Source organism: Lissotriton helveticus, chromosome 5_1 (genome assembly GCF_964261635.1).
Source record: "Lissotriton helveticus chromosome 5_1, aLisHel1.1, whole genome shotgun sequence".
NCBI lineage: Eukaryota > Metazoa > Chordata > Amphibia > Caudata > Salamandridae > Lissotriton > Lissotriton helveticus.
The window spans coordinates 2121010146-2121026684 of record NC_136065.1 but is presented as its reverse complement, the minus strand read 5'-3'; the positions used below and the strand labels follow the sequence as shown (position 1 = coordinate 2121026684).

At 45.3% G+C, this 16539-nt stretch overlaps 1 protein-coding gene across 9 annotated transcripts in view; it reads right to left on the bottom strand.

Annotated features, from left to right (window-relative positions):
- FAM78A (family with sequence similarity 78 member A) overlaps positions 1 to 16539 on the bottom strand; it is a 984894-nt gene that overhangs the window by 791114 nt on the left and 177241 nt on the right. The window lies entirely within an intron of this gene.

Below are 16539 nucleotides of genomic sequence, written 5' to 3'. Positions count from 1 at the left end.
TCAGATGGCTCTAGTTCATAGGATCTGTCAGAAGAGTCTTCTCTATAGGAGCAGGTCAGATGGCTCTAGTTCGTAGGGTCTGTCAGAAGAGTCTTCTCTACAGGAGAGTGTCAGATGGCTCTAGTTCGTAGAGTCTGTCAGAAGAGTCTTCTCTACAGGAGCGTGTCAGATGGCTCTAGTTCGTAGGGTCTGTCAGAAGAGTCTTCCCTACAGGAGCAGGTCAGATGGCTCTAGTTCATAGGATCTGTCAGAAGAGTCTTCTCTATAGGAGCAGGTCAGATGGCTCTAGTTCATAGGATCTGTCAGAAGAGTCTTCTCTATAGGAGCAGGTCAGATGGCTCTAGTTCGTAGGGTCTGTCAGAAGAGTCTTCTCTACAGGAGCGTGCCAGATGGCTCTAGTTCGTAGAGTCTGTCAGAAGAGTCTTCTCCACAGGAGCGTGTCAGATGGCTATAGTTCGTAGGGTCTGTCAGAAGAGTCTTCTCTACAGGAGCAGGTCAGATGGCTCTAGTTCGTAGAGTCTGTCAGAAGTGTCTTCTCTACAGGAGCGTGTCAGATGGCTCTAGTTCGTAGAGTCTGTCAGAAGTGTCTTCTCTACAGGAGCGTGTCAGATGGCTCTAGTTCGTAGAGTCTGTCAGAAGTGTCTTCTCTACAGGAGCGTGTCAGATGGCTCTAGTTCGTAGAGTCTGTCAGAAGAGTCTTCTCTACAGGAGCGTGTCAGATGGCTCTAGTTCGTAGAGTCTGTCAGAAGAGTCTTCTCTACAGGAGCGTGTCAGACGGCTCTAGTTCGTAGGGTCTGTCAGAAGAGTCTTCTCTACAGGAGCGTGTCAGATGGCTCTAGTTCGTAGAGTCTGTCAGAAGAGTCTTCTCTACAGGAGCATGCCAGATGGCTCTAGTTCGTAGAGTCTGTCAGAAGAGTCTTCTCTACAGGAGCGTGTCAGAGGGCTCTACTTTGTAGGGTCTGTCAAGAGCGTAGGCCCTATAAGACCCTGTCAAATGGCTCTACTTTGTAGGAGTCTGTCAGGAGAGTCTGTTCTGTAGGAGCATGTCAGATGGCTCTAGTTCATAGGATCTGTCAGAAGAGTCTTCTCTATAGGAGCAGGTCAGATGGCTCTAGTTCATAGGATCTGTCAGAAGAGTCTTCTCTATAGGAGCAGGTCAGATGGCTCTAGTTCGTAGGGTCTGTCAGAAGAGTCTTCTCTACAGGAGAGTGTCAGATGGCTCTAGTTCGTAGAGTCTGTCAGAAGAGTCTTCTCTACAGGAGCGTGTCAGATGGCTCTAGTTCGTAGGGTCTGTCAGAAGAGTCTTCCCTACAGGAGCAGGTCAGATGGCTCTAGTTCATAGGATCTGTCAGAAGAGTCTTCTCTATAGGAGCAGGTCAGATGGCTCTAGTTCATAGGATCTGTCAGAAGAGTCTTCTCTATAGGAGCAGGTCAGATGGCTCTAGTTCGTAGGGTCTGTCAGAAGAGTCTTCTCTACAGGAGCGTGCCAGATGGCTCTAGTTCGTAGAGTCTGTCAGAAGAGTCTTCTCCACAGGAGCGTGTCAGATGGCTCTAGTTCGTAGGGTCTGTCAGAAGAGTCTTCTCTACAGGAGCAGGTCAGATGGCTCTAGTTCGTAGAGTCTGTCAGAAGTGTCTTCTCTACAGGAGCGTGTCAGATGGCTCTAGTTCGTAGAGTCTGTCAGAAGTGTCTTCTCTACAGGAGCGTGACAGATGGCTCTAGTTCGTAGAGTCTGTCAGAAGAGTCTTCTCTACAGGAGCGTGTCAGATGGCTCTAGTTCGTAGGGTCTGTCAGAAGAGTCTTCTCTACAGGAGCGTGCCAGATGGCTCTAGTTCGTAGAGTCTGTCAGAAGAGTCTTCTCCACAGGAGCGTGTCAGATGGCTCTAGTTCGTAGAGTCTGTCAGAAGAGTCTTCTCTACAGGAGCAGGTCAGATGGCTCTAGTTCGTAGGGTCTGTCAGAAGAGTCTTCTCTACAGGAGCAGGTCAGATGGCTCTAGTTCGTAGGGTCTGTCAGAAGAGTCTTCTCTACAGGAGCGTGTCAGACGGCTCTAGTTCGTAGGGTCTGTCAGAAGAGTCTTCTCTACAGGAGCGTGCCAGATGGCTCTAGTTCGTAGAGTCTGTCAGAAGAGTCTTCTCCACAGGAGCGTGTCAGATGGCTCTAGTTCGTAGGGTCTGTCAGAAGAGTCTTCTCTACAGGAGCGTGTCAGACGGCTCTAGTTCGTAGGGTCTGTCAGAAGAGTCTTCTCTACAGGAGCGTGTCAGATGGCTCTAGTTCGTAGGGTCTGTCAGAAGTGTCTTCTCTACAGGAGCGTGTCAGATGGCTCTAGTTCGTAGAGTCTGTCAGAAGAGTCTTCTCTACAGGAGCGTGTCAGATGGCTCTAGTTCGTAGGGTCTGTCAGAAGAGTCTTCTCTACAGGAGCGTGCCAGATGGCTCTAGTTCGTAGAGTCTGTCAGAAGAGTCTTCTCCACAGGAGCGTGTCAGATGGCTCTAGTTCGTAGAGTCTGTCAGAAGAGTCTTCTCTACAGGAGCAGGTCAGATGGCTCTAGTTCGTAGGGTCTGTCAGAAGAGTCTTCTCTACAGGAGCAGGTCAGATGGCTCTAGTTCGTAGGGTCTGTCAGAAGAGTCTTCTCTACAGGAGAGTGTCAGATGGCTCTAGTTCGTAGAGTCTGTCAGAAGAGTCTTCTCTACAGGAGCGTGTCAGATGGCTCTAGTTCGTAAGGTCTGTCAGAAGAGTCTTCTCTACAGGAGCGTGCCAGATGACTAGTTCGTAGGGTCTGTCAGAAGAGTCTTCCCTACAGGAGCAGGTCAGATGGCTCTAGTTCGTAGAGTCTGTCAGAAGAGTCTTCTCTACAGGAGCGTGTCAGACGGCTCTAGTTCGTAGGGTCTGTCAGAAGAGTCTTCTCTACAGGAGCGTGTCAGATGGCTCTAGTTCGTAGAGTCTGTCAGAAGAGTCTTCTCTACAGGAGCATGCCAGATGGCTCTAGTTCGTAGAGTCTGTCAGAAGAGTCTTCTCTACAGGAGCGTGTCAGAGGGCTCTACTTTGTAGGGTCTGTCAAGAGCGTAGGCCCTATAAGACCCTGTCAAATGGCTCTACTTTGTAGGAGTCTGTCAGGAGAGTCTGTTCTGTAGGAGCATGTCAGATGGCTCTAGTTCATAGGATCTGTCAGAAGAGTCTTCTCTATAGGAGCAGGTCAGATGGCTCTAGTTCATAGGATCTGTCAGAAGAGTCTTCTCTATAGGAGCAGGTCAGATGGCTCTAGTTCGTAGGGTCTGTCAGAAGAGTCTTCTCTACAGGAGAGTGTCAGATGGCTCTAGTTCGTAGAGTCTGTCAGAAGAGTCTTCTCTACAGGAGCGTGTCAGATGGCTCTAGTTCGTAGGGTCTGTCAGAAGAGTCTTCCCTACAGGAGCAGGTCAGATGGCTCTAGTTCATAGGATCTGTCAGAAGAGTCTTCTCTATAGGAGCAGGTCAGATGGCTCTAGTTCATAGGATCTGTCAGAAGAGTCTTCTCTATAGGAGCAGGTCAGATGGCTCTAGTTCGTAGGGTCTGTCAGAAGAGTCTTCTCTACAGGAGCGTGCCAGATGGCTCTAGTTCGTAGAGTCTGTCAGAAGAGTCTTCTCCACAGGAGCAGGTCAGATGGCTCTAGTTCGTAGAGTCTGTCAGAAGTGTCTTCTCTACAGGAGCGTGTCAGATGGCTCTAGTTCGTAGAGTCTGTCAGAAGTGTCTTCTCTACAGGAGCGTGACAGATGGCTCTAGTTCGTAGAGTCTGTCAGAAGAGTCTTCTCTACAGGAGCGTGTCAGATGGCTCTAGTTCGTAGGGTCTGTCAGAAGAGTCTTCTCTACAGGAGCGTGCCAGATGGCTCTAGTTCGTAGAGTCTGTCAGAAGAGTCTTCTCCACAGGAGCGTGTCAGATGGCTCTAGTTCGTAGAGTCTGTCAGAAGAGTCTTCTCTACAGGAGCAGGTCAGATGGCTCTAGTTCGTAGGGTCTGTCAGAAGAGTCTTCTCTACAGGAGCAGGTCAGATGGCTCTAGTTCGTAGGGTCTGTCAGAAGAGTCTTCTCTACAGGAGCGTGTCAGACGGCTCTAGTTCGTAGGGTCTGTCAGAAGAGTCTTCTCTACAGGAGCGTGCCAGATGGCTCTAGTTCGTAGAGTCTGTCAGAAGAGTCTTCTCCACAGGAGCGTGTCAGATGGCTCTAGTTCGTAGGGTCTGTCAGAAGAGTCTTCTCTACAGGAGCGTGTCAGACGGCTCTAGTTCGTAGGGTCTGTCAGAAGAGTCTTCTCTACAGGAGCGTGTCAGATGGCTCTAGTTCGTAGGGTCTGTCAGAAGTGTCTTCTCTACAGGAGCGTGTCAGATGGCTCTAGTTCGTAGAGTCTGTCAGAAGAGTCTTCTCTACAGGAGCGTGTCAGATGGCTCTAGTTCGTAGGGTCTGTCAGAAGAGTCTTCTCTACAGGAGCGTGCCAGATGGCTCTAGTTCGTAGAGTCTGTCAGAAGAGTCTTCTCCACAGGAGCGTGTCAGATGGCTCTAGTTCGTAGAGTCTGTCAGAAGAGTCTTCTCTACAGGAGCAGGTCAGATGGCTCTAGTTCGTAGGGTCTGTCAGAAGAGTCTTCTCTACAGGAGCAGGTCAGATGGCTCTAGTTCGTAGGGTCTGTCAGAAGAGTCTTCTCTACAGGAGAGTGTCAGATGGCTCTAGTTCGTAGAGTCTGTCAGAAGAGTCTTCTCTACAGGAGCGTGTCAGATGGCTCTAGTTCGTAAGGTCTGTCAGAAGAGTCTTCTCTACAGGAGCGTGCCAGATGACTAGTTCGTAGGGTCTGTCAGAAGAGTCTTCCCTACAGGAGCAGGTCAGATGGCTCTAGTTCGTAGGGTCTGTCAGAAGAGTCTTCTCTACAGGAGCAGGTCAGATGGCTCTAGTTCGTAGGGTCTGTCAGAAGAGTCTGCTCTACAGGAGCGTGTCAGATGGCTCTAGTTCATAGGATCTGTCAGAAGAGTCTTCTCTACAGGAGCGTGTCACATGGCTCTAGTTCGTAGAGTCTGTCAGAAGAGTCTTCTCTACAGGAGCGTGTCAGATGGCTCTAGTTCGTAGGGTCTGTCAGAAGAGTCTTCTCTACAGGAGCGTGCCAGATGGCTCTAGTTCGTAGAGTCTGTCAGAAGAGTCTTCTCCACAGGAGCGTGTCAGATGGCTCTAGTTCGTAGAGTCTGTCAGAAGAGTCTTCTCTACAGGATCGTGTCAGACGGCTCTAGTTCGTAGGGTCTGTCAGAAGAGTCTTCTCTACAGGAGCGTGTCAGATGGCTCTAGTTCGTAGGGTCTGTCAGAAGTGTCTTCTCTACAGGAGCGTGTCAGATGGCTCTAGTTCGTAGAGTCTGTCAGAAGAGTCTTCTCTACAGGAGCGTGTCAGATGGCTCTAGTTCGTAGGGTCTGTCAGAAGAGTCTTCTCTACAGGAGCGTGCCAGATGGCTCTAGTTCGTAGAGTCTGTCAGAAGAGTCTTCTCCACAGGAGCGTGTCAGATGGCTCTAGTTCGTAGAGTCTGTCAGAAGAGTCTTCTCTACAGGAGCAGGTCAGATGGCTCTAGTTCGTAGGGTCTGTCAGAAGAGTCTTCTCTACAGGAGCAGGTCAGATGGCTCTAGTTCGTAGGGTCTGTCAGAAGAGTCTTCTCTACAGGAGAGTGTCAGATGGCTCTAGTTCGTAGAGTCTGTCAGAAGAGTCTTCTCTACAGGAGCGTGTCAGATGGCTCTAGTTCGTAGGGTCTGTCAGAAGAGTCTTCTCTACAGGAGCGTGCCAGATGACTAGTTCGTAGGGTCTGTCAGAAGAGTCTTCCCTACAGGAGCAGGTCAGATGGCTCTAGTTCGTAGGGTCTGTCAGAAGAGTCTTCTCTACAGGAGCAGGTCAGATGGCTCTAGTTCGTAGGGTCTGTCAGAAGAGTCTTCTCTACAGGAGCGTGTCAGATGGCTCTAGTTCATAGGATCTGTCAGAAGAGTCTTCTCTACAGGAGCGTGTCACATGGCTCTAGTTCGTAGAGTCTGTCAGAAGAGTCTTCTCTACAGGAGCGTGTCAGATGGCTCTAGTTCGTAGGGTCTGTCAGAAGAGTCTTCTCTGCAGGAGCATGTCAGATGGCTCTACTTTGTAGGAGTCTGTCAGAAGAGTCTTCTCTACAGGAGCAGGTCAGATGGCTCTAGTTCGTAGAGTCTGTCAGAAGCGTCTTCCCTACAGGAGCGTGTCAGATGGCTCTAGTTCGTAGGGTCTGTCAGAAGAGTCTTCTCTACAGGAGCGTGTCAGATGGCTCTAGTTCGTAGAGTCTTCTCTACAGGAGCATGTCAGATGGCTCTAGTTTGTAAGGTCTGTCAGAAGAGTCTTCTATACAGGAGCGTGTCAGATGGCTCTAGTTCGTAGGGTCTGTCAGGAGAGTGCTCTGCAGGAGCGTGTCAGATGGCTCTAGTTCGTAGAGGCTGTCAGAAGTGTCTTCTCTACGGGAGCGTGTCAAATGGCTCTAGTTCGTAAGGTCTGTCAGAAGAGTCTTCTCTACAGGAGTGTGCCAGATGGCTCTAGTTTCTAGGGTCTGTCAGGAGAGTGCTCTACAGGAGCGTGTCAGATGGCTCTAGTTCGTAGGGTCTGTCAGAAGAGTCTTCTCTACAGGAGCGTGCCAGATGGCTCTAGTTCGTAGGGTCTGTCAGAAGAGTCTTCTCTGCAGGAGCATGTCAGATGGCTCTAGTTCGTAGAGTCTGTCAGAAGTGTCTTCTCTACAGGAGCAGGTCAGATGGTTCTCCTTCGTAAAGTCTGTCAGGAGAGTCTGTTCTGTCGGAGCATGTCAGATGGCTCTACTTTGTAGAGTCAGTCAGAAGAGTCTTCTCTACAGGAGCGTGTCAGATGGCTCTAGTTTGTAGGGTCTGTCAGAAGTGTCTTCTCTACAGGAGCGTGTCAGATGGCTCTACTTTGTAGAGTCTGTCAGAAGTGTCTTCTCTACAGGAGCGTGTCAAATGGCTCTAGATCGTAGAGTCTGTCAGAAGTGTCTTCTCTACAAGACCATATCAGATGGCTCTATTTTGTAGAGTCTGTCAGAAGAGTATTCTCTACAGGAGCGTGCCAGATGGCTCTAGTTCGCAGGGTCTGTCAGAAGTGTCTTCTCTACAGGAGCATGTTCGATGGCTCTAGTTCGTAGAGTATGTCAGAAGTGTCTTCTCTACAGGAGCATGTCAGATGGCTCTAGTTCGTAGGGTCTTTCTCTACAGGAGCAGGTCCGATGGCTCTCCTTCGTAGAATCTGTCAGGAGAGTCTGTTCTGCAGGAGCATGTCAGATGGCTCAAGTTCGTAGGGTCTGTCAGAAGAGGCTTCTCTACAGGAGTGTGCCTCAGATGGCTCTAGTTCGTAGGGTCTGTCAGAAGTGTCTTCTCTACAGGAGCGTGTCAGATGGCTCTACTTCGTAGATTCTGTCAGAAGTGTGCTCTACAGGAGCGGGTGAGATGGCTCTACTTTGTAGGAGTCTGTCAGGAGAGTTTGCTCTGCAGGAGCATGTCAGATGGCTTTACTGTATATATATATATATATATATATATATATATATATATATATATATATATATTCACTGAAAAAACCATAGGTTATAGACCATATATAGTTAGGAATTAGCATTTACAAAACCTTGAAAATTCACTGAAAAAACCATAGGTTATAGACCATATATAGTTAGGAATTAGCATTTACAAAACCTTGAAAATTCACTGAAAAAACCATGGGTTATAGACCATATATAGTTAGGAATTAGCATTTACAAAACCTTGAAAATTCACTGAAAAAACCATAGGTTATAGACCATATATAGTTAGGAATTAGCATTTAAAAAAACTTATTTTACTCACACAAAACCATTGAAATTCCATATATAGTTAGTTGCACTAACTATATATCGCGCACCCGCAATCCACTGCTGATCATGTCACATATTACATCATTCATGACATGGTCAGTGACATCACTGATGACATCACTGATGACATCTCAAATGACATCACTGATGACATCACTGATGACAACATCCAGTGACTGTATGTTTCTGTAAAGTTAAAATATGTCTTACATATTGAAGAATGAGTGGATGTATAAGTGTCTGGATGAAGGATTTAGTAGGTGCGTGACTGACTGTATGAGTGAGTGATTAAATGTGTCTCACTGAATGCATGGGTTAGTGACTAAACTGTTTTAAATTGTGCACCATTGTGTCTGTTGTTTTGTAATCTGATGCAATTGTTGATCATTAGCTATATGACTAACTATATGGGTTATTGATTAGTTGGCCAAGTATTTGTATGGGAGACTGAGTGTGTGTGTGGGTGTCTGGGAGGTGTATGACTCTGTGCATAGATGTGTGAGCAGTTGATTCACTAGATGTATGGGTTCAAAAGTGCATGTGGAAACAGCTGTATGGGCGGTTTACTGTGTGCATGAGTGTATTGATGAGTGAATGGATATCTCAATGCTACATGTCATAGTAAGTACATATGTAAAACACAGTACATGTGAGAGTTGGCATATATAAATAACTGTGCATGAGAGCCACTGAATGTGTGAGTGGTTGTATGGATCATTGTGAACTTGTATCAGGGATTGTATAAGAGAGTAAATATGTGTTAGTATATGTTTGAATAAGTAAGGTGTGTATAACTGTATAGTTGAAGAAATGGAGGTGAGATTGTTTATTTGCATGACTGACTAGGTGTGTGAGTAACTCCATGGATGAGTGACAGTGTGTGAGTGTCTGTATACACTGAGTGTATCTAAGGTTATATTAGAGTCTGAAGAGGTTTATCGTATTAGCACAAGAATGATGTCAAATGAGATGTCATCATTGATGTCATCAGTGATGTCATTTGAGATGTCATCAGTGATGTCATCAGTGATGTCACTGACCATGTCATGAATGATGTAATATGTGACATGATCAGCAGTGGATTGCGGGTGCGCGATATATAGTTAGTGCAACTAACTATATATGGAATTTCAATGGTTTTGTGTGAGTAAAATAAGGTTTTTTAAATGCTAATTCCTAACTATATATGGTCTATAACCTATGGTTTTTTCAGTGAATTTTCAAGGTTTTGTAAATGCTAATTCCTAACTATATATGGTCTATAACCCATGGTTTTTTCAGTGAATTTTCAAGGTTTTGTAAATGCTAATTCCTAACTATATATGGTCTATAACCTATGGTTTTTTCAGTGAATTTTCAAGGTTTTGTAAATGCTAATTCCTAACTATATATGGTCTATAACCTATGGTTTTTTCAGTGAATTTCAATGGTTTTTTAATAGCAAATATCATACACTGTCGAATGTCAAGTACGTGGTAAGTAAAAACATTTTCGTGTTTATGCACACTGATCTGCTTTGAATGCTGCCCCCCACCCCTCTTAAGGATCTTCTCTGCCTGCAAACGAGGAAGAATAGGAATATTCTCTCTCCCTTTGCAGATAGTGAAGGGTAGGTAACGCAAGCCTTTAACACGTCGTACCTATTTCATTCCTCATTGATTGATTGATTGTCCGAACATTGACTGTTTGGGAATTAGTTCTTTTTGGAGGTATTCCCTGTTTGCAAATAAACGTAGGAAAATCTTTGCAAGTAGTGAAAGGGTACGTAATGCGGACCTTTCTCCCCCGTTGTAATCTGTCATGCCTATCTACTCCCCACTGATTGATGCACCTGTTTCAGACCATTTACTAGAGATAGGTCATCTGGCCCGACCAGAGAGCACCCCTAGTGAAAAGGACATATGCAATAATAACGAAGTGATCACTGTATCCTGTTAACAGAAACTTTAGCATGAAACAACCTGGAAAGAAAAGAATAGGAAAACGAAAATCAGTAGGCCACTGATGAACTTTTTATTAAATAACAAACAAAGAAACGATAACAATACGTAATGATAAAACCTATTATTGTCCTAGAAACAAGAAACGTTAGAAGTAAGCCCGTAATAGGAAACCTGAAAACATCGCCCCTCACTGCCCCAAAACGTGTCTGTCCCACCGCCTGCCACGGCCAAATAACGGCAAACTGGGAAAGATAGAAGTCAGCAGACATCCGCCCCATTCTAGAAACTTCCAAAGGGCAACAGGTTTTCGGCTACGCCCAGCCGGAAGCAACACATATAAGGCGGGTCCTGCTGCCACGCCTCGGCCAGGAGATCATCACGTAGGGTGTAGCCGGAGGAGAGGCCGAGGCCAGCGGGACCCGGCCAGGGGGATTGACAACACTGGAGAGTTTCAGGGGGGGGAATGTCCCTGTCCTCGACCCTCCCCTCTCTCTCCCAGTCCGGCCGCGGTGGCCCTTGAGAGTTGCAGGTTGTCCCTCCACACTCTCTCCCGGTCCGGCCACCAACGGCCGGGGGCTGGGGCCGACGGGATCCGGGTGCAGCCTATGAGCCAAGGAACCCGTTCATGGGGCCAGAGCAAAGGGCGTCCGGCCGCCATCCACCGGAGGTGCGGCCCAAAGACGGACGGGACATTTCTTCTTTCTTTTATAATGGCTGCGACAACACTGGGGGGGGATGTCTTGCACATGCCTCCGACCCCCCCCCCCTCATCCTCATCGCCTGGTCCGGCCATAACAAATGTCAAGCGAGACGCCGTGGGGTGCACTGGGAGGGAGAGACGATGCGAACAGGCCTCTCCCGCCTCCCCAGGTGAAGGCTTCCCAGCTGCACCCTCAGCGCTCCAGGCGCCCGGAAAAGGGTTCTTCCACTGTGGCGATGCTGCAACGTCTCGCCCGGCAGGGTGGAGCCCGTCCGCTCATTTGACCCCGCGATCGCCAGTAGCTACCGAACTCTCAAAATGGCGGTCGACCTGGCAAGAGCGGGCCCAGCATAAAGAAATGGCCCGGTCACTGGTTGACTCCACCACCGTAGTCCTCCACGACCTTGAAGATTCTAGAGGAGCCGCGGGAGTCTCCGACCCCCGCAGACACCCCCGATGGGGAATGACTGCCATGATCGCCCGTGGAGTGACGAAACTGTAGCCGCGGGACGTCGGCGCTCCCATGCTGCCACCAGCCTCAGTTTGAATGACTAGAATCCTGCAGACCTCAGTTCCGGTGAAAGCACAGTGTGACCCGGTAGGAAAAATTGTTGCACCCCCTCCCCTTTTTGACTGATAGTTCAAACCACTGATCCTTTCCTTTGCCCTTTTACCGGAACTATGGACTGCCTCCCCCTCTTTTACATTTTCTAGAGAAAACAAAACATTAACCACTACATTAGCATAGCAGTTGACACCAGAACTGTTTTCAAATTGAAAACCAACAACATCTTCAACAGAATCCTTTTTGTTTCTGCTGTGACCCTGCTACAGCACAGGCATTGTCCCCAGCAGTAATTCTGCAATGCCGATAAGTATAGCTGTGGTGCCTACTGGACTCACTCACCCCCGCGGCGCCCCACGCCGTTATTTGCTGGGCGGCAACTTACTAGACATCACCTTCGTGACATCCAGATTTCAGCGCTTTCTGCTGCCTTGGAACTATTCGCACAACAGACCGCTACTGACAATCCACCCCCCGGGACGCCCCACGCCGGATACCCAAATCAGTGCGGCACCCAGGCAACATCTTCTGAATTTTCATAATTTGAAAGAACTAGTAACATGTCCTCATCAGGAATTTCCTCATGAAAAGTCTGCAATGATGATTCTTGTAACTCTATGGTCTCCAAACATTCGATAAATTCGCCATCAAGAGATTGATCAAAAAAATCATTCAAGTCATCTCCTCCTTGTGAGAATATTTCATTATTGGTGCTGTCAATTTCAATAAATGTATTGGATAATTCAAAACAAATTGCCACGGTCTCTTCGTTGTTTAAATGTTTTTACTGTTTTTGTTTTGATGTATATATTTATAAGTTATTAAAGTTTTATAATCCTACTACTTTGTTGGAGTGCTATATATTTTTAATATGACACATAATTGTAAAAACTTTGATGTACAAAGAGTCATCCCTGGAATCTTCCGCTTCAGGCTCGGTCCCCTCCCCAATCACAATACAGGATGGTTTTCAGATAGTAGGAACACGTGTGGTGTGACGGATCTCATCGGGTGTGGGCCTTGATCTACTATAACTCCTTTGAAGAGGGGTGATTCTTTACAGCTGGGGCCATAAACTACATCTGCAGGGCTAGCTGATAGCCTGGACAATCGGACACAGAGGAAGAGGAGTGTCAGAGGGTGCGGTAGTGAATAGGGCGAAAGGGAGGTGTCGGGCGGGCACAGAGTGTGATTCTCAAGGAAGAGCAGCGCAGATGGGGGGAGGTTTATTGCCCATGCATAACACAGAGAGCGGGGGTGACCAGTGCCTGGGGAAGATGCTTGCGAAGGTGGGGAGCCATGCTAAGGATCGACAGCGTGCAGAGAGTGGGTCTGGTCAAGGCATCTAAAATGGCTGCCGTGCACGACAAAAGTGTGGCATTTCAAAAAAGGCAAGATGGCGCAGACAATGTTTTTCAACACTTCCTCATTTCCTTCGAATCGAACGTTAACAGACGTTGGTGCATATTACCAAAGTTAAGCGATATTTATCGCTAACGATGCTTAGCAACGAATTTTTTACCGCTAAGCATCGTCAGAAAATATCGAACATAAACCTTGCTATTATCAAGGTTTATCGCAAATGCGATAAAAAACGGCCGCAATGCATGAATATCGCTAAAAAGTCAGCGATATTCATGCATTACCGAGCTAATGCTCTTAGCCATGTTATCCACCTCCCATTGGATAACATGGCTAAGAACTGCTCAGGGCAGGTGTTAGTTTTTGGAGATATTCGCGCTTAGCGCGAATATCTCCAAAAGTTGGTAATAGGAGATAGATATCTTGCATGTTGTAATGCAAGTTATTGTGGTATATGGAACTCATACCATAATCTCTCAGGAAAGCAGAAACTGATCCTTTTGGGACCGCCTGAGAAGGCCTAGGAGGTGAGGGGTACTCTACTTTGCCCCCTTTTCACGTTCCGAACTATTTTTTTTACTCTCTTCTGTAATTACACAAAATGGCAGCGATAAGATGCATCAGAGACAGACAGTGAGAGAAAGGAGGCCGGAGATGAAAAAGAGATGTCAAATACACATTGGAGATAATATAGTGGGAGAAGGAAAGTAAATATGAGTAAACTTACCATGTAACATAAAAATGTTGCACTCTATACTATAAGTCTCATTTTATACTACAATCACTTCGCTACAACCTCATAAATTAAAAATAAAAATGAATAATGTCTCAAACAATTTTTGATTTCTAAATATAAATTTATTCTTCTGAATTTTCAAAATTTGAAAGAACTAGTAACATGTCCTCATCAGAAATTTCCTCTTCAATCATCTCATCTGGAATCTCCTCATGAAAAGTCTGCAATGATGATTCTTCTAACTCTATGGTCTCCAAACATTCGATAAATTCGCCATCAACAGATTGATCCAAAAAATCATTCAAGTCATCTCCTCCTTGTGACAATATTTCATTATTGGTGCTCTCAATTTCAATACATGTAGTGGATAATTCAAAAGAAATTGCCACGGTCTCTTCATTGTGAGCCATTTTATTTTGAAATTGCTTACTGTAAATTGCAGAAAAAAATAATCACTTTCATTTATCGTTTTTAGTAATACATAATATAAAACTAACTTTATCAAGTATTTAGTATAACAGAAGGACTGTAAATAAATAACAGAAAACATTTTTCAAATTATCTTCAAGTGTACAACATAGTTCCCCTTACAAATTAACAACTCACCTTTTTAAAAGTAGGAGAAGTGTTAGTACTGTGTAAATCAAACACCAGCAATTGACCACCAAAAATTCCTCACAAATGTACCTCAGACAGTAGTATCACAAAATGGCTGTGGTTTCCTCTCATTTTAGATATATACATAACCAATTAACTTTCATCACACACAAATACAAAACCAAAGTAACATTTTAATTGGTTCTAAATTTCAACACTTTCAAATGTGTTTTCCCCATGCAATTTTCCATAGGACATTTAGATACGTCTACAGCCTGAATGGCTGAACGGAATTACACCAAACTTGGCAAAATGGTACATCAAACCTAGAGGGTCAGGGAGGATCTACTATGCCCCCTTATGGTCATTTGCCCCTTCGCTTTGGCCTCCTCTTGTCTCTCGATCCTACCGAGAGACAAGATGGCGGCCGCTACGGACTGTTTGGAATGTTTACAGACGCCGGAGAACCAATCAGCTTCGCTTCACAAAGCTCCGTAACGCGTAAAGTCCGCGAACCGGAGCGCTGCCTGGTCCGCTGTTACAGATATATATCTTTTTTTGAACGTTAATTTCTCAAAATCCACTGGAACACATATATTGAGACCTAGCAAAGGCACATCGGGCTACCAGTCCCTACAATTTTGCCAAGTTTCGTGCAAATCCATTCAGCCGTTCGGGCTAAAAGTGAGGCCAACCGCCCTATGGAAAACTCAATGTTAAAAACACGTTTTGGGACCCCCCTTTTTTCTCGCCCCCCCCTTGACGAACCCCCCCAAATTTTCAGGGGCTGCTCAGAAACAAAATGTTCCATTTTCCTGAAAATTTCAGCCAATTCCGTCCACAAACGCCAAAGTTATTAGACATAGAATTTTCAAAAATCCCATAGAGAAAAAATCCTAACTATATATACCTACTGGCGACCGCCAGTAGGTAATGTATATATATGTATATATATATATATATATATATGTATATATATATATATATGTATATATATATATGTATATATATATATATATATATATATATATATGTGTGTGTATATATATATATATATATATATATATTCACTGAAAAAACCATAGGTTTCAGGAGTTATATAGTTAGGATTAGTTTTTAAAAAACCTTTGAAATTCACTCAAAAAACGATAAGTTTTAGTGGTGTTATAGTTAGCTGTACATTTTACTCATACAAAACCAATGAAATTGCTCCTATATAGTTAGTTGTACTAACTATATTTCGCGCACCCGCAATCCACTGCTGATGATGTCACATATTAGATCATTCATGACATGGTCAGTGACATCACTGATGACATCTCAAATGACATCACTGATGACATCAATCACCCATCCTGCAAAACCTGACCACTAAATTATTTAAAGAAGAACATCTCATACATTGTACATGAATCAGATGGCTCTAGTTCGTAGGGTCTGTTAGAAGAGTCTTCTCTACAGGAGCGTGTTAGATGGCTCTAGTTCGTAGGGTCTGTCAGAAGAGTCTTCTCTACAGGAGCGTGCCAGATGACTCTAGTTCGTAGGGTCTGTCAGAAGAGTCTTCCCTACAGGAGCAGGTCAGATGGCTCTAGTTCGTAGGGTCTGTCAGAAGAGTCTTCTCTACAGGAGCAGGTCAGATGGCTCTAGTTCGTAGGGTCTGTTAGAAGAGTCTTCTCTACAGGAGCGTGTCAGATGGCTCTAGTTCATAGGATCTGTCAGAAGAGTCTTCTCTACAGGAGCGTGTCACATGGCTCTAGTTCGTAGAGTCTGTCAGAAGAGTCTTCTCTACAGGAGCGTGTCAGATGGCTCTAGTTCGTAGGGTCTGTCAGAAGAGTCTTCTCTGCAGGAGCATGTCAGATGGCTCTAGTTGGTAGGGTCTGTCAGAAGAGTCTTCTCTACAGGAGCAGGTCAGATGGCTCTAGTTCGTAGAGTCTGTCAGAAGCGTCTTCCCTACAGGAGCGTGTCAGATGGCTCTAGTTGGTAGGGTCTGTCAGAAGAGTCTTCTCTACAGGAGCGTGTCAGATGGCTCTAGTTCGTAGTCTTCTCTACAGGAGCATGTCAGATGGCTCTAGTTTGTAAGGTCTGTCAGAAGAGTCTTCTATACAGGAGCGTGTCAGATGGCTCTAGTTCGTAGGGTCTGTCAGGAGAGTGCTCTGCAGGAGCGTGTCAGATGGCTCTAGTTCGTAGAGGCTGTCAGAAGTGTCTTCTCTACGGGAGCGTGTCAAATGGCTCTAGTTCGTAAGGTCTGTCAGAAGAGTCTTCTCTACAGGAGTGTGCCAGATGGCTCTAGTTTCTAGGGTCTGTCAGGAGAGTGCTCTACAGGAGCGTGTCAGATGGCTCTAGTTCGTAGGGTCTGTCAGAAGAGTCTTCTCTACAGGAGCGTGCCAGATGGCTCTAGTTCGTAGGGTCTGTCAGAAGAGTCTTCTCTGCAGGAGCATGTCAGATGGCTCTAGTTCGTAGTCTGTCAGAAGTGTCTTCTCTACAGGAGCGGGTGAGATGGCTCTACTTTGTAGGAGTCTGTCAAGAGAGTTTGCTCTGCAGGAGCATGTCAGATGGCTTTACTGTATATATATATATATATATATATATATATATATATATATATATATATATATATATATATATATATATATATATATATATATATATATATATATATATATATATATATATATATATATATATATATATATATATATATGTGTGTGTGTATATATATATATATATATATATATATATATATATATATATATATATATATTCACTGAAAAAACCATAGG